The sequence below is a fragment of the Rhinatrema bivittatum genome, chromosome 5 (genome assembly GCF_901001135.1).
Source record: "Rhinatrema bivittatum chromosome 5, aRhiBiv1.1, whole genome shotgun sequence".
NCBI classification, from domain to species: Eukaryota; Metazoa; Chordata; class Amphibia; order Gymnophiona; family Rhinatrematidae; genus Rhinatrema; species Rhinatrema bivittatum.
The window spans coordinates 127,137,206-127,155,295 of NC_042619.1; the positions used below are offsets into that span (position 1 = coordinate 127,137,206).

General features: G+C 45.3%; 1 protein-coding gene across 3 annotated transcripts in view; it reads left to right on the forward strand.

Annotated features, from left to right (window-relative positions):
- The window catches only part of ERICH6B (glutamate rich 6B), a 353,852-nt gene that overhangs the window by 244,316 nt on the left and 91,446 nt on the right, over nt 1–18,090 (forward strand). The window lies entirely within an intron of this gene.

The window sequence follows — 18,090 nt, forward strand, 5'->3', positions numbered from 1 at the left end:
TGAGGAAGTCTGCCTGAACATTTTCCACTCCTGCCGACATGCGACGAGGCGATTCCTTTGAGATGGTGTTCCGCCAAAGCGAACAACAGCCTTGCTTCCAGCGCCACGCGAGACTCCATGTCACGCCTTGCTGGTTGATGTAAGCTACCGTCGTCGCATTGACTGAGAACACTCGAACCATTTTGTTCTCGACCGGGGGCAGAAAGGTTCGCAGGGCCAGTCAGACTGCCCTCATCTCGAGGCGGTTGATGCACCAGAATATTTCCTTTGGGGACCAAAGACCTTGAGCGGACTTGTGTAGGCACACTGCTTCCCAGCCCGTCAGACTGGCATCTGTGGAGATAACCACCCAATTCGGCAGATCCAAATCCACACCCTACACCAAGTTGCTGCGTAAAAGCCACCATGACAGACTGACTTTAGAATCTGGAAGTAGAGGCAACGGTACATGGAACTGCTCAGACACCGGGCTCCACCTCAACAACAGCACACGCTGCAACGGACACAAATGAGCAAACGTCCATGGGACCAAATCCAAGGTGGAGGCCATGGATCCCAGGACTTGAAAGTGATACCAAACCGTTGGAGTCTTCCTCTGAAGGAAGGCCTTGACCTGATCTTGCAACTTCGTTGCATGGTCCGATGCCAGAGAAACCTTGCATTGGCAGGTATCGAAGAGTGCTCCCAAGTAGACCAGCGACTGTGTGGGCTCCAAGTGATTTTTTTTTTACATTTATGATCCATCCGAGCGACCGCAAGGAGAGCATCACCCTCTGAACCGACCTTACGCAGACCTCCTGTGACTTCGCTCAAATCAGCCAGTCGTCCAGATATGGGTGAACTAGGACTCCCTCCTTGCACAGGAATGCCGCCACGACCACCATGACCTTGGTGAAGGTACATGGGGCCGTAGCTAGGCCGAAAGGCTTGAAACTGGAAATGTTGACCCAGCAGTTTGAATCCGAGGAACCGCTGGTGACCCTGGTGAATCGGAATGTGGAGATAGGCCTTGGTGAGGTCTAAGGACGCGAGAAACTCCCCTTTGCGTACTGCGGCCACCACAGTCCTCAAAGTCTCCATATGAAAACGGAGGACTCACAGACACCGGTTCATCTTCTGCAAATCCAGAATGGGACGAAAGGTGCCTCTTTCTTGGGAACCACAAAGTACACCGAATTCCGTCCCTTGCCTTGTTCCGCAAGGGGGACCGGAACAATGGCCCAGAGATCGAGAAGCCATTGTAGGGTCCCCTGTACTGCCTCTCGCTTGGCCCGCAAAGCAATGCGAGACTCCACAAAGGCTTCCCGCACCGGATGCGAAAACTTGAGAGCGTAACCGACCCGGACCACTTCCAAGACCCATCGGTCTGAGGTAATCTTTTCCCTCTCTGCGTAGAAGCTCGACAATCTGTCTCTGACAGCTTCTACAATGGAATGGGTGCCTCTGGCTTCATTGGGAGGGTTTTTGACATCCAGCACCCTAGCCCGTGGACTATCTGCCTGGGCGCCGACCTCCTCGAAAGGACTGCTAACGCCCCGAAACCGGCCTAGTCCCCAAAGGAGCTGAAGACCTACCAAAGCGAAATCTGCAAGAATCCCAAAAACGAGCTCGAGAGGGAAAAACCTTACCAGTAGGTTCGGTTGCCTTTGGACTCCCCCAATAATTTTTCCAATTGGTCCAGATCCTCCCCAAAGAGAAGCTTGCCCTTAAAGGGGAGGTTACAGAGTTGAGACTTGGAAGACAAATCTGCTGACCAATTCCCACAACCAGAGGAGTCTACGAGCTGTGACAGTGGACACCATACTACGCGCTGAGGTCCGAACCAAGTCATACAACGTGCCTGCGACATAGACAACACCTGCCTCCAGTCGTGTGGCTTGTATGGGCCCCACGCTGTCAGCACTCGGTGCTGCGGACACCTCCTGGACCCAACAAAGACAGGCTCTCTGCATGAGGCTGGTACAAATTGCCGCCCTGAGACTCAGTGCGGAAACCTTGAAGACTCGCTTAAGGTGTATCTCCAGCTTGCAGTCCTGTATGTCCTTCAGCACCGCAGCCCCGGCCACAGGAATGGTGGTCTTCGTCACGGTAGACACAGCCATGTACACCTTCGGAACTTTCAGAAAATCCAAAACATCTTGCGACAGCGGGTAAAGTTTCGCAATGGCTCTACCCACTTTCAAACCAGCATCCGGTGAGTTCCACTCCCAGGTCACCAGCTTGCGGACCTTCTTAGGCAATGGAATGAAGTTGTCAGTCCCCAAATCCCATCCAGGATAGGGTTAACACCTTTGCTGTCAGACTCTTCCTGTGAAACCTTGATCCCCCTGGACCTCCAAGATCTGGGGAATCAGAGGCCGGAGTTCCTCCGGCTTAAATAAGCACATCACACTGGGATCATCACCCTCCGAGAGTGGGAGGTCATCTGGGTCTGAGTCGTCCTAGTTCCCATCACCCATATCATGGGTGAGTCCCGGATCCTGATCTACTCCGGAGCTTGAGGGATCCCCGAGCGGGACTGGCAACCTATCCTCAATTCGGACCCCCTGTCGAGCCCCTGAAGGTTGTTGGAGGTCCAGGGGTCCCGTAGACACTCACTTAGGAGGAGGCTCTGCCAAAGCGTCCGGTCGTGCTGCTCTCTTCAGGATCACCTGTTTCCTAGCCAGGAAACCCTGGTGCAGCAGCAGCACAAACTCAGGAGAGAACTCCCACGAATCGATACCCCCCTCTGCAGAAGGGTCCGCTAGCTCATGGTCATCCCCAAAAGTGTAAATCTGCTCCACCGGGGAGAGAATGGGAGGGGCATCCTCCTCCTGCGACACCCGCCGCTAGCCACCCTCCCCCACTGAGGAGGACTGCGGCCCGGAGGAACACAGCCCTTGCCTGCCTGAAGTTTCCCCTGAGGAAGTTCCCTCCTGCCCTGTGGAGCAGGCAGAACAGTGGGAACTAGCATCTAGGGCCTGCCCTGATGTGCCACACGCGCAACAGGTCCCCATTTTGGGCTGGGGAGCCATAAGCAGGACCGAGCAGCCACGCGGTCGCCAGTAAAAAAAGAAAAAATCAAGCTGGGAAATCTTCGTGCGGTTGGAGGAGCTGAAAATAGCAAACTCCCTGCAGGCGCAAAAACCTGCTCTGAGAAGAGCTGCTGGTGCGAAAAAATGTGGCCTAGCACACACTTGAAGGCCTCCCCCCTCGACCTACCCAGAGCCCCGGGCTGTCATTGAGACCCACGGGGTCGAGCTCACCACTCCGACTGGCCTGCCGAAAAAAACAGCACGGCCTGTCCCCAGAACAAACTCCTCCTACCTTGAAAAGGATCCGTTTCTTCTTTTTTTTTTTTTTTTTCAAGAAACTTTAAACAGGAACTCCTGAGGTCTGAAGAAAGGAGGGAGGGGAGCCGCCTCAGTGATCGAGGGAACCAGGAGCCCCTGGCTATCGAAGCCACTGGACCGTTGTGGGCGAGACGCAGGCAGGGGTGTCCAACCCCCCCCAGTCGCCAGGCTTCAACTGAGGGATGGCCCACGAAGGTGCCTAACACCTCAGGAAGCTAGACAGCTAACTATTAACTAGCCTAACCTAGGAAAAAACTTTCCCTAATACTTTTTTTTTTTAACTAACTAACAGACTGAGGGTTTGCATCTCTACCATCTGCTGGAGTTAGAGAAATACTGAGGGACTGCAAGTGGTACTCTTGGTTATGTAACAGTGCCCAAAGTTTTTGTTCTCTGACTCCATCTGCTGGTAGGAATGCACAACCCACTGGTCTGGACTATTTGGGTATGTTCAGGAAGTTGAATTCAGCTATGGAACAGACTGAGATGGCATAGGGCATGCAGTGACGCAGGCGCGGGAAGTTCCATGCATGCTCTGATAGTGAAAGTAAAACTTTCTGAGCTGTGAGAGAGAAGGAACCCAACTCTGTTCTGTTGGATGACATCTGCCCTACTGTGTTTTCTGATTATCTCTGTTCTCCATGAGAACACCTGTTTCAGGTAAGAACATAAGAAATTGCCATGCTGGGTCAGACCAAGGGTCCATTGAGCCCAGCATCCTGTTTCCAACAGAGGCCAAATCCAGGCCACAAGAACCTGGCAATTACCCAAACACTAAGAAGATCCCATGCTACTGATGCAATTAATAGCAGTGGCTATTCCCCAAGTAAAATTGATTAATAGCCATTAATGGTCTTCTCCTCCAAGAACTTATCCAAACCTTTTTTGAACCCAGCTACACTAACTGCACTAACCACATCCTCTGGCAACAATATAGCAACTTTGCTATATTGATCCTGTGAATATACAATTTGGAGATCATCATTCTCTGGCACTCCTCTCTGCTGCTGCCTCCTTTCCTCTTGTCAGCACTAAGACACTGAACTTATTGGTTTCCCTTGGCAATTTTTGGAAGCCCCGTGATAGGCAGGCAGTTTCCAATTTGGCCTTCATTTTTTAGAGACGTAGAGGAAGGACACAAGAAAAACATAGAAACATGACGGCAGAAAAAGACCATAATGCCCATCTAGTCTGCCCATCTGACCAATTAATTTAGCATTATAATGCCTATCACTTCCTTAGAAATCCCCCGTATTTATCCCATGATTTCTTGAATTCAGATGCTGTTTTTGTGTCTCCCCACCTCCAATGGGAGGCTGTCCCATGCATCTACCACCTTTCTGTAAATAAATATTACCTAAGATTACTCCTGAGTCTACCCCCTATCAACTTCATCGCATGATTCCTCGATCTAGAGTCCCTTTCAATTGAAAAGGGCTCACCTCCTTTGCATGGCAACCTTTGAGATATTTGAATGTCTCTATCATATCTCCCCTATCTCGCCTTTCCTCCAGGGTATACATGTTTAAATCTTTAAGTCTATCCCCATATGTTTTAGCATGAAGACCACTGACCATTTTAGTAACCACCCTCTGGACCAACTCTTATCTTGTTTATAGCCTTTGGAAGTTGCGGTCTGCAGAATTGTTCACAGTATTCCAAGTGTGGTCTCATCAGGAATCTTTATGGGGCGATATCACCTCCTTTTTTCTACTGACCATTTCTCTCCCTATGCAGCTAAGCACATTTCTGGCTTTTTCTGTTGCTTTATCCACCTGTTGGGCCACCTTTAGATCATCATATATAATCTCCCCCAGATCCTACTCGTCCTTTGTGCTTAGAAGAATTTCACCTCCAATTACATAGGACTGCTTAGGCTCTGGTGGATTTGTTAGATCATATAGGGCAGAATGACTCAACGAGCCAGTTTGAATTGTGTGTGTGTATAGCTTTGTGGGTCAGTGTTAGGGTTTTGTATACGATGCGAGAGGGGATAGGAAGCCAGTGCAAGTTCTTGAGGAGGGGCGTAATATGGTCGTATTTACGGGCATTAGAGATGGTTCTCGCTACTGCATTCTGCAGCATTTGGAGAGGTTTTATTGTAGAGTAGGGGAGGCCTAGAACGAGGGAGTTGCAGTAGTCCATTTTTGTTGAGAGAGTAGCTTGAATGACGGTGCGAAAATCACTGGCATGAAGTAAGGGTTTCAGTTTCTTCATGACATTTAGTTTAAAGATACCATCCTTGAGGATCAGATTGATATGTTTTTTTAGGTTCAGTTGTTGGTCTATCTGAACCCCGAGATTTCGTGCATCTGGCTGCCTTATGAAGGTGTCATAGGCGGGGCCGTTTGCAATGGCCGAGGCTCGCGTCTCTTTAAATTCTCAACTCCCGCATGACATCACGAAATATGTAAAACATCCGATGGCACGTCTTCCTATATTATACCAAGTGTGAAAAAATGTCAGAATTTATTCAAGTCAAGTTCTGTATTGAGGCCAGCCGATGCAACAGTATTTAATCTGTAAATCCATCGCTGCTCTGACTATAGTAATAATCATTTCCGATCTCCACCACGCCAGTGTGGTGGTATATGGTCAATGGCACAGAATAGCAAATCACTGAAACAATATCCATGCTCAAGACAGTGGGTAACTAAAGGTTTGTCGACCCGGGCATGTTTTATATTGGACCGATGTTTGATCATCCATGTTTTTAAAAAACGTTTTGTTTTACCAATGTAAAGAAGTTCACACGGGCATTGAATCAGGTAAATAACCATAGTGGAGATGCATGTAGTTTTATATTTGAGAAAAATTCTGTAGCCAGATTTCACTACCAAAAAGTCTTGAATAGACATTGAAGAAGTACAGACCGAACAGTTATTACACGGATAATGTGATCCCATCATGATGTTATCCAGTCCAAGATTAATAGAACAATCAGTCCTCACTAGCAAGTTCTTTAAATTGGTGGCACACGAAAAAGTAATGCGTGGAAGCGTTTTGAAGATATCGTGTGTTTGTAAAACATGCCAGTATTTTAAAATTGAGCAGCGAATCAGTGGAGCATCGGAGGAGTATGGTAAAACACAAGTATGACAGGACGAATCCTCCATGGAACGTGGAAGGAAAAGCCACTCCCGTTGAGAAAATTTTGCTTGCAAGTAAGTTTTTCGAATACTAGATCGTGGGTATCCGCAAGCCAAGAACTGTTCGCATAATAACTTGGACTGGATTTCAAAGTCAGCTATGGTAGTACAAAGACGTCTTAATCTGATGAATTGACTCACAGGTAGGTTTAATTTGAAGTTCCTGGGATGTGCACTGGAGAAATGTAGATAAGTGTTGAAACTCACCGCTTTCCGGAATAAAGAAACAACAAATCTATCATCAGTCATTGTAATCTTTATATCCAAAAAAGAAATGGACTCACATTGAATAGCAGTGAACTTTAAATTGGAATTATATGAATTAAGCCATGATAGAAAAGATCTGAAAATGTCTTCATCACCTCTCTATAGGATGAAAACATCATCGATATATCGTTTCCAGACCACTAAGTGATTTTCAAAAGAATGACAAGTTAACCATCACTCTTCAAAAGAGTTCATATAGAGATTTGCAAGGTCAGGGGCCATGGTTGCCCCCATGGCCGTCCCACAAATTTGTTGGTAAAAATCGTGGTTAAAAGCAAAAAAATTTTGCTTGAGAGCTATCTGCAATAATTGAGATAGGAAGTCACTTGGAATCCGGTGAGGCCTCGGGCGTCTTTCAAAATAAGTGTTTATTTATTTATTATTTATTTAAAAATATTTCTATACCGTCTTTACAAACAGTGTTTAATCAAAACGGTTTACAAATATCAAATAAAATAAAGATAAAACTAATAAAAACTAAAAGTAAAGGTTACTTAAAGATAACTTAGTTATAGAAGATATAAAAATTACAAAAATTATTCATTAACATAAAATAAAATTAAAATAAAATAGGTAATTTAAACAAATCAGAAAGCAAGTGGAAAAAATCGGGATCAGGTGCCAAAACTGGGAGTATGATGCATTATTTGGTGGGTGGTATATGAAATGCAATTTGAAATAAATGTGTTTTTAAAGATTTTTTGAATTGTTTGGAGTTGGGTATGGATCTGATGGAATCTGGTAATGAATTCCATAAAATGGGACCTATGACTGAAAAAGCTCTTTTTCTGGTAATGTCTAAACGGGCTTGTCGAGGTGATGGGATATCAAGAAGATTTTTGTCCATTGACCTTAGGTGTCTTGTAGGTTTGTAAATGCGGAGGATGGTGCATAAGGTAACTGAGTTAGGGGTATGAATGAGAGAGTGTATAATGGATAAAATTTTAAATTGTATTCTGTATTTAACTGGTAACCAATGTAGAGATTGAAGTATTGGGGTGATATGATTTTTTTTTGAAGAATTTGTTAGGATACGTGCTGCTGCATTTTGGATTAATTGAAGTGAATGAAGTGTGTTTTCTGGGAGACCTATGTATAGAGAATTACAATCTCTATGGCTTCATCCTGAGGAATAGAGGTATACAAAGCCTTGACGTCTAAGGTAGCCATTTTTAGATTAGTGGTGTCAACATTTAATTGTTCTAAAAAGACAATCATATCCGAAGAATCTTTTACAAAAGATATCATCAACGGAACGAAAGATGCCAGAAAGTGATCAATGAAACGAGAAAGTGGTTCAAGAAAAGATCCACAACTAGATACTATCAGATGTCCAGGAGGGTGACAAATTTTTATGTATCTTCGGTAGTGTATAAAAACCTGGAACACAAGGATGAGTTTTAACCAAAAATTTAGCTTCTTTCACGGTTAAGAAACCAGACTTAGTACCACTCTTCACTACGTGAACAATCATCTGTTGTATATTGGTGGTTGGATCTGAATCCAGACGTCTGTAGAATCGGGTGTCATTTAGTTGTCGGCATATCTCTGTCTCATAATCTGTACGATCCTGTAAGATGATTTTACCGCCTTTGTCAGCTGGTTTGATAATCAATTCCTTGGCAGACTATAATTCTTGAAAAGCAACCATTTCTTTCCGTGATAAATTAAAAAATGGTTGCTTAGTAGTGGAAACTTGTAAAGATGAAATGTCTCTCGATACGAGTTGATAAAACACTTTTATTGCTGGTTCATCAGGCCCAGGAGGTACCCAACTGGAAGGATTAGATATAATAGATTAATCAATAAATGGTGGCTGAGAGTCAAAACATTTTTTTATTTTTAGATTTCGAACAAACCGGAATAGAGCTACCTGCAAAGAAAATGTATCACCCCGAGTGGTAGGGACAAAAGACAGGCCCCGTTCCAAAACCTTTAATTGAATAGAAGAAAGATTCCAAGAAGATAGATTTAGAACTAGGTATCCTTTATGTATTGAGACCGAGTCACCCGAGGTTCGTAGTTGTCCTGATACGTTGTCATTGGATATCGATTGTATCGATTCCTATACGGACGCAGAGATCCACGTGTGCTTTGGCCTAAAAAAGAGGACGAGGCAGAGGATTTCAGGATCGAGGAAGTGTCAGTCTTATGGGGACGAGAACGTATCTCATCGTCTCCTGAGGAATCTTCACCACTGGAGTCAAAAGTAACATGTCTTGATGATTTAGCTGTATTATCTTTCATCATCCAAGGGTAGACAAATCCTTTGCTATAGTCACGCTCGTCGTGACAGAATTTTTCTAATTTGAATTTTCTCAACTCAGATCGAAATTTCTCCATTAACTCTTCAGTATATTTCATCTGAATATTAAATTGATCTGTTTCTATAGTAGATGCCAATATAGTCTTGGTTAGTTCAATCTCTTCACGTATCAGCGTATCAGACGATTGGGCTTTCTTGATGATTAAGATCATAAGATCTAAACTACACTTATTTAATATAGCATTCCAATCGGATATAAAATCGGCATCCTCTTTGTATAAGTGCGGTTCTTTTATGATGCGGAGACCTCGGGGATTACGCTGTGCGGCAATATTCTAGTAGAGTATTAGCATGCGAGGTTGTGCAAATAGACCGACGCAACAATTTTTGAAGAGTGAACCATTGTAAATCCGGTGAGGAAGAGTCAGTAGATGTAGAAAAGGAAGATGACTTCTCAAGTAATGCTTGTAAATCCGTGTACGAAAAACTGAGGGTCTTTAAAGGAATAATGGCTTCAGCCTCCATGACTCGATATAGTGATACACAACTTACACACAAGGAGTCAGCGGTTAACCACAGTAACCAAATTGAAAAACAAACAATGTGGAACCCAAAAATTATTTAAAATTTAGCCTAAGAAGGTGTCAGCAAGCCTGACGTTGTGTGACTTCAAATAAAGACACCAACAGGTCTTCTAATCATTCTCTTTCATCATTTTTTAATGCTTCAAAAATATATTTTTTATGCAATTTTTATAATTTTTCTAAAAATAGTCCTCCATCCTCAGAAGGATGTTAGAAGGTAGACTCTTTAGATGTAATCATTAAACAGCCCAACACAGCCAGTGTTTTGCTTAATAGCTTCCTCAGGGAAGCTATTAAGATCGAACATCGGTCCAATATAAAACATGCCCAGGTCGACGAACCTTTAGTTACCCACTGTCTTGAGCATGGACATTGTTTCAGTGATTTGCTATTCTGTGCCATTGACCATATACCACCACACTAGCGTGGTGGAGATCGGGAACGATTATTACTACAGTCAGAGCAGCGATGGATTTACAGATTAAATACTGTTGCACCGGCTGGCCTCAATATAGAACCTGACCTACATGTGTTTTTGGGATGAATAAATTCTGACATTTTTTCACACTTGGTATAATATAGGAAGACGTGTCATTGGATGTTTTACATATTTGGTGACGTCATGCGGGAGTTGAGAATTTAAAGAGATTTATTTATTTATTTATTTATTTTTGGTTTTTATATACCGGAAGTTCCTGTACACAATACATATCACTCTGGTTCACATTTAACAGAGAGAACTATCGCCGGGGAGGCGGTTTACATGGAACATATCGAATATAATGAACGGATAATCTATAATAAAGTACAATCTATTACGAAACAACTAAGATCAACTTAGAACATAAACTTGGAACATATAACTGAAGCAATATAAACATTACATTGTTGCTGTAAGACAAGAATGGTTGTTGTTCTTCTTGCTTTTAGCTCTCTGGGAAAGCTTGACGGAAGAGCCAAGTCTTGAGTTTCACTTTAAAAGTAGTATGGCACGGCTCAAGGCGGAGGTCCGGTGGTAGGGAGTTCCAGAGAGACGGGCCCGCTGTGGATAGAGCGCGTTTCCTCAGGGTAGATTTTGCAGGTTGGGTGATCATTCTGTTCTGGTATGCCCTTCTGGTTGGTTTTTTAGAAGAGTGTAGTTGAAGCTGGAAGGTTAAGTTGAGTGGAGAGATGTTAGGTAGGGCCTTATGAATCATCATGCAGGTTTTGAACTGAATCCTGTATTTGATGGGAAGCCAATGGAGATGCTGGAGGATCGGGGTGATATGGTCCCTTTTTTGGCGTTGGTAAGGATCCTTGCAGTGGCATTCAGTACCATCTGGAGTGGTTTGGTGGTGTATGCTGGAAGGCCCTGCAGGAGTGAATTGCAGTAATCTAATTTAGGGAGAATGATGGCTTGGAGTACTGTGCGGAAATCCCTATAGAGTAGAAGAGGCTTTAGTTTCTTTAGCACTTGTAATTTAAAGAAGCATTCTTTTGTAGTGTTATTTATGAATTTATTGAGGCTGAGTCTGTTGTCTAGTAGTACTCCCAGATCTCTGACTTGAGGTGCTGTGGCATATCCTGAGGTGTCTGGAGAGTTGCTGGATGTTGGCGGGGCAGATTGATCCGGTGCTATTATAAGGATTTCCGTTTTGTTGGTGTTTAGAACCAGGTTGAGGCTGGTTAGAAGATCGTTGATGGATGAGAGGCATTTTTTCCAGTAGGCCATGGTTTTGTGTATGGTCTCTGTGATAGGGATGAGAATTTGTATGTCATCCGCGTATAAGAAATGGGTGAGCTTGAGGTTAGTAAGTAGATGACAGAGTGGGAGAAGGTAAATGTTGAAGAGAGTGGGGGAGAGTGTTGATCCTTGTGGTACCCCCGTCTTGGCTTGGATGGGGTGAGATTCCTTGTTGTTTATCTTAACTTTGTATGTTCTGTTCTCTAGGAAGGACTTAAACCAGTTGAAAGCTGCTCCTGTGATGCCGATGTCTGTTAGTCGTTGTAGTAGGCTAGAGTGGTTCACGGTGTCGAACGCTGAGGAAAGATCCAGAAGCGCGAGGAGACAAGGTTGGCCTTTTTCAAGATTGAAGATAATGGTGTCCGTTAGTGTGGCTAATAAAGATTCGGTGCTCTTTTTCTTCCGGAATCCATATTGGTTAGTGGTGAGGATATTGTTGTCGTCAAGGAATTCAGAAAGTTGTCTGTTGACAATTTTCTCCATAATTTTAGCTAGCGTAGGGAGGTTAGCTATAGGTCTGTAGTTAGCCGGATCTGTAGTGGGAAGGTTGGTTTTTTTGAGGAGAGGTTTGAGCAATGCTAACTTGAGTTGGTCAGGAACTTGGCCTTGGGCGAGGGAGCAGTTAATGATATCTGCAACTGGCTTGGCAATAATGTCATGGATTGAACTCTGCAGGTTTGATGGTATATGGTCTAAGGGGTGAGAGGACGGTTTTATCTTCTTAAGGATATTGGCTATTTCTAAGGTGGACGTGGGTTCAAGAGTTTCGAGCGCTGCTGTGTATGTGTTGGGTTGAAGAGCGGTTGCTGTAGCTGATTGCGGGCTGTGGTTGCTTGCGTGGCTTGTGTGCGGCGTTGGCCCTTTGAGGGGGGCTATGAGTGCGGTGATTTTGTTGTCGAAAAAGTCGGCAAGTTCACTGGCTTTTTTTTAGAGCTTGGTCATCTGGGATGTTTGGTCCAGGAGGTTTAGTGAGGGCTGAGACATAAGAGAAGAGGGCTCTTGAATCAAATGAGAAGTGGTGTATCTTTTTGGAGAAGAATTCTCTTTTTGTTTTGTTGATTTCGTTTCTGTAGGTGTTGAGGCATGATTTGTAGTTGAGGAGGGTTGTTGTAGATGGGCTTTTACGCCATTGGTTTTCCTTGCTTCTAAGCTCATGTTTGCGAGACTTCAGCTCTGTGGTGAACCAAGGTTTCCTGTTGTCTTTGTCCGGGTTGATAGACTTTGTTGTTATGGGACACACTTGATCTGCAACCTTGTTGATGATGTTGATCCATGATGAGGTTGCTGAGTTGGCGTCGGTGAGGTCCAGATTCATTAGTTCTTTGGCTAGGTGTTTGCTTAGGTGATCTCCTGAGCACTGTTTCCTGACTGAGATGGTGATTGTTTGAGTTGTTTGGGGAAGAGGCTCAAGGATCTTTAACATTGAAGAAATTACTCAGTGGTCAGTCCAAGGAACCGCAAGGCAGGTTGGGGTGGAGTGGGATGAAAGACCTTTGTTTATAAAGATCAGGTCTAAAGTATGACCAGCTTTGTGGGTAGGTTCTGTCACAATTTGTCTGAAACCCATATGGTTGAGGGAGGAGAGAAGAGTTTTGCAGTTGGAGGAATGAGGTTGGACATCCACGTGGAGATTGAAGTCTCCCATCAAGATGGCCGGTTTTCCTGAATTTAAGTGTTTTGCTGTTAGTTCTATGATTGGGGAAGGGTCTGATTCCAAAAGACGGGTGGAGCGTAGATTAGCGCGATAGTCAGATGTTTAGAGTTGAATAAAGCGAATTCCATATTTGCTATAGTATTGGATGTCTGCAATGTCAGACCTAGCGATTTTTTGGTTGCTAAGAGGAGGCCTCCTCCTCTTTTTTTGCGTCTGGGTATGGACAGTATGTCGTAGGTCTGGATAGGAAGCTGGTTGATTAGGGTTGTGTCGGTTGGTTTTAACCAGGTTTCTGTGATGGCACAGATATCTGGCTTAGAGTCGGATAGGAAGTCATTGAGTATGTGCGTTTTCTTGGATATGGATTGCGCATTAAACAGCGTGATTGAAAAAAGAGCCAGGCCAAGGCATTGGGTGATGGGTGTCAGCATGATGGGCCTGAGTCTCTGTTGGCGGTTGTGGTGGAGTGGTGTGGTGGGGAGCTTAGGTGCTCTCCACCTTTGGTTGTGGATGATGGGGATGGTTAGGGGGTGCATGATGGAAAAAGGAGCGGGTGTGTAGCCAGTAGAAAGTATCCGGTAGACAGGGGGGAGTTCTAGGCTAGTGGTGTCCTGATGCGGGAGGACTTCTCGGTTTGGGTCTTACACTGAGGTCACGTCAAGCAACAATGGAGTTAGGCCCGATGAGAGGGCTCAGCCTTCTAAACGCGGTCGCTGCTGTGTTGAGCTTACCTGGACAGCCAGTGGGGATGGAGACCTGGGTTCTGGGCTGCTCTTCTGGGCTGCATGAAGGGGCGCACAAAGGGGCCAGCCCCTTTGACGCGCTCCTTCGGCGCGCGATGCCGGATGGTCTCTGGATTTAAAGGTCCCTCTCCCCACGCAGCGATTGGTCCGTCTGCGTTGTGGGAGGGCTGGAGGACCGATCAGCGAGACGGTGCGGCGGTGGATCGAGGACTCGCCGCGTGGTCTGCGTCCGGGCTCGCCGAGGGCAAGGGATGCGAGCCTTGGTTTCAGTTCCTCCGTTTCCATGATGAGATGGTCGAGACGTAATGTCCTCTTTAAAGGGTAGCCTTACTACTTCAAGATAAGTATCCTTTCATCTTCCTTTTGATTGAATGTTTCTAAGAATATTATTGTTATTTTTAGGTTAAAGACTCTTGTTCCTATACTCTTCGCATGCCCCTGAGGAAGCTAATAAGCGAAACACTGGCCGTGTTGGGCTGTTTAATGATTACATCTAAAGAGTCTACCTTCTAACATAACATTTTCTGAGGATGAAGGACTATTTTTAGAAAAATTATAAAAATCGCATAAAAAATATATATTTGAAGCATTAAAAAATGATGAAGGTGAATGATTAGAAGACTGGTTGGTGTCTTTATTTGAAATCACACAACATCAGGCTTGCTGACACCTTCTTAGGATAAATTTTAAATAATTTTTGGGTTTCACATTGTTTGTTTTGGTAATTAAAATCTCCCAATATTACTGCACTGCCAAATTGGTTACCTTCCCTGATTTCTCTTAGCATTTCATCATCTGTCTGACCATTTTGTCCAGGTGGATGGTAGTTTACTCCTATCACTATACTCTTACCCAACACACATGGGATTTCTATCCATATAGATTCTACTGAGCATTTAGTCTCTTGTATGATCTTTATCCTGTTGGATTCTATACCCTCCTGGACATAAAGTGCCACACACCCACCAAGTTGATCCTCCCTACATTGTGATATAATTTGTACCCTGATATAGCACTGTCCCATTAGTTATTCTCCTTCCACCAGGTCTCTGTGATGCCAATTATATCAATCTCATAATTTACTGCTATACATTCTAACTCTCCCATCTTACTTCTTAGACCTCTGGCATTGGCATACAGACATTTCATAGTGTGTTTTTTGTTTGTATTAACAACCTGCTTTTCAGTTGATGGGGATAATTTGGAAATCTTTAGCTCAGGTGATTTTTTACATGTAGGCACATGGCCTACGTTTGCTTTTATTGGAATTTCTCTGTTGAGATGCCCTAACTCTCCTGATTCATTAGTATCCTTCAAGGATACATTCCTCCAAACCATGCACTGCTGAGTCACTGTCGGCTTTCCCCCTTGTTCTGTTTTAAAAGCTGCTGTATCTCCTTTTTAAAAGTTAGAGCCAGCAGCTTGGTTCCACTCTGGTTAAGGTGGAGCCCATCCTTTCAGAAAAGTCTCTCCCTTCCCCAAACGTTTCCCCAGTTCCTTAAAAACTAAATCCCTCTTCTCTGCACCATCATCTCATCCATGCATTGAAACTCTGAGCTCTGCCTGCCTGCCTCTTGGGACCTGCATGTGGAACAGGAAGCATTTCAGAGAATGCCAACCTGGAGGTTCTGGATTTGAGCTTTCTACCTAAGCATCTTCCTATTTGTGTTGCCTGTCGTATTAGGGCTTCTCAGCCTGACCTGGCCTTCTAACCTATGTCAGCTCTGCTCAGATGGTCAGGGAGAGTTGTTGTCCTCGGACTTTGCTAAGCCTAGATCCTCCCATTCTGATGATGGGTTGGCCCTGGCCTTGACTGGGGAGACACCAGACCTTGATTCTCCCTTCACTGGCTCCTCTGCAGGCAAGGGCAGTTCTGTGGGACCACCTCCCGTTCCTTTTGGGCTTGGTCTGGACCTGGCTGCTTTTTCTTGGGTGGAATTCTTTTCAAGGCTTACAAGCTTTTCAGGTTCAGTCCTCCACTTCTCCCATACCTGTCCAGTCAGACCCTCAGCCGGTGGCTCCTTCCTCTTCCAGTCCTATGCTTAAGCACCGGAGCTCGCCTCAGCTCCCTGCGGGTGTTCCCGACAGGACTCCGGATGGCACTGATGATCCAGATTCCCTGGAAGATGGATAGATTCCTCCAGGGCTGGAACTGTATCGAACTATGTTGCAGTTCTTTCATAGAGATGAACTGCCGGCCCTGATTTCCCAGACCTTGAAACAGCTGTGTGTCCCTGGTTCAGATGCCATGTCGTAGCCGAGGAAGAATCCCATTTTGGTTTCCTTACATAAAGCCTCTTGTTTTTTTCGCTGTCATGGATGCCATTCAAGAATTGATTGATCTAGAATGGGACACCCCAGAGGCAAATTTTAAACATTGAAAGGCCTACACCCCCTGAATCCGGCTGTGAGAGCGCATTTGCAATTTCTCAAAGTGGATGCACTGGTTTGTGCCGTCTCTAAGCGGATGACTATCCCCATTGAGGGAGGAACGGCCTTGAAGGATGTACATGATAGAAGGATTGAGGCTATTCTTAAGCAAGCCTTTGAGGCGGTTGCCACGACGTTACAGATTGCTTCCTGTTGTGCCCTAGCGGCACAATCTTGTTTGCTTCTTTCTCAGGAGGTTGATGAGTCTGGAGGGAATTCAGAGCAGTTATGGAGTCTGCTGATGCCTTTTTAGCAGACATAGACTGGGACTTGGTCCGTACCTTGACCAGAGGAGTGGCTTCAGTGATAGTAGCCAGACGTCAACTCTGGTTGCGAAATTGGTCAGTTGTTGCAGTCTCCAAAGCTAATCTTACCAAGATGTCCTTTAAAGGCTCACTCTTGTCTGGGAACGAGTTGGAGAAACTGGCCAGTAAGTGGGGCAAGTCTCTGGTTCCTCGGTTGCTGGAGGATAAGAAGCAATTACAGCGCCCCTTTGGTATGAGAGGTCGTCTCCAGGGTTCCAGGCAGTTTCGTCCCTACAGAGGGTCAACCTTTCAGCGGACTCAGCCTTTCAGTAGATTTCAGTCCTTTTATCCCCGACAGCCCAAGGGAGGAACGGGCTCAGGTGGCAGACCTTCCCGAGCTTCCCAATGAAGGTTGCCGATCCACTTTCCAAAAGAAGAGATAGGGGGACGTCTCTCTCTCTTTTATCGGAGGTGGGTTGAGATCACGTCGGACCAGTGGATTCTGGAGGTGATACAAGAAGGATATGCGCTGGAATTTTGCAGTATTCATCAGGACTTGTTCATGATGTCCCCTTGCCACTTCTTGCAGAAGAGGCAAGCAGTGGAGTTCATTCTTCAAAGGCTGCTCAGGCTGAGGGCTGTGGTTCCGGTGTCCAGGGCAATATTCCATTTATTTTGTTGTGCCCAAGAAGGAGGGCTCCTTTCGTCCCATCCTGGATCTCAAGAAGGTCAACCATCATTTGAAGCAACTCATTTTTGCATGGAAATCTTATGCTTTGTGATAATGGCGGTGCAGTTGGGGGAATTTGTCTCCTTGGATCTGTCAGAGGCTTATCTTCATATTCCTATCCGATTGGAATACCAACACTTTCTACGCTTTGTGATGCTGGGGCACCATTATCAGTTTCGGGCGCTGCCCTTTGGTCTAGCCACTACTCCCAGAATATTTTTTTTGGGAACTTGCCAGGTTCTTGTGGCCTGGATAGGCCACTGTTGGAAGCAGGATGCTGGGCTTGATGGACCCTTGGTCTGACCCTGTATGGCATTTTCTTATGTTCTTATTTTCTAAGATTATGTTGGTAGTAGTGGTGGCCTTGTGAAAAAAAGGGATCCTGGTGCAATTGATTCGAGTCAAGTCTCAGGAAGAGAGCCGCCTGGTGACACACAAAGTGATCTCTATATTGTAGGAGCTTGGTTGGGAGGTGAACCTGACCAGGAGCAATCTTCAGCCATCCCAGTCGTCGGAGTATCTGGGGGTCCAGGTCGACATGGGGCAGGACAGAGTTTTCTTACCAGAAGTTCAGATCCAGAAATTGATGTGTTAAGTGTGTCAATTGGTGAATACTGTACGCCTGACAGTGTTGTCCTACCTACAGGTGCTCGGCTTGATGGCAGCTACCCTGGAAGTGGTGCCGTGGACAAGGGTGCATATGCGTCCTCTTCAGTGCACTCTGCTGTCTCATTGGAACCCACAGTCTCAGGACTATGCGGTTCAGCTCCACTTGCCGATAGAAATCTGATGCCACCTCCAATGGTGGTTGCAGGAGGATCATCTGAGAAAGGGAGTTCCTTTGTCCTCTCCGACCTAATTGGTACTTTCGACAGATGCAAGTCTTCATAGTTGGGGGTCTCACTGTCTGTAGTTAACGGCCCAAGGTTGTTGGAATGCCGAAGAGTCCCGCTGGAACATCAATCAC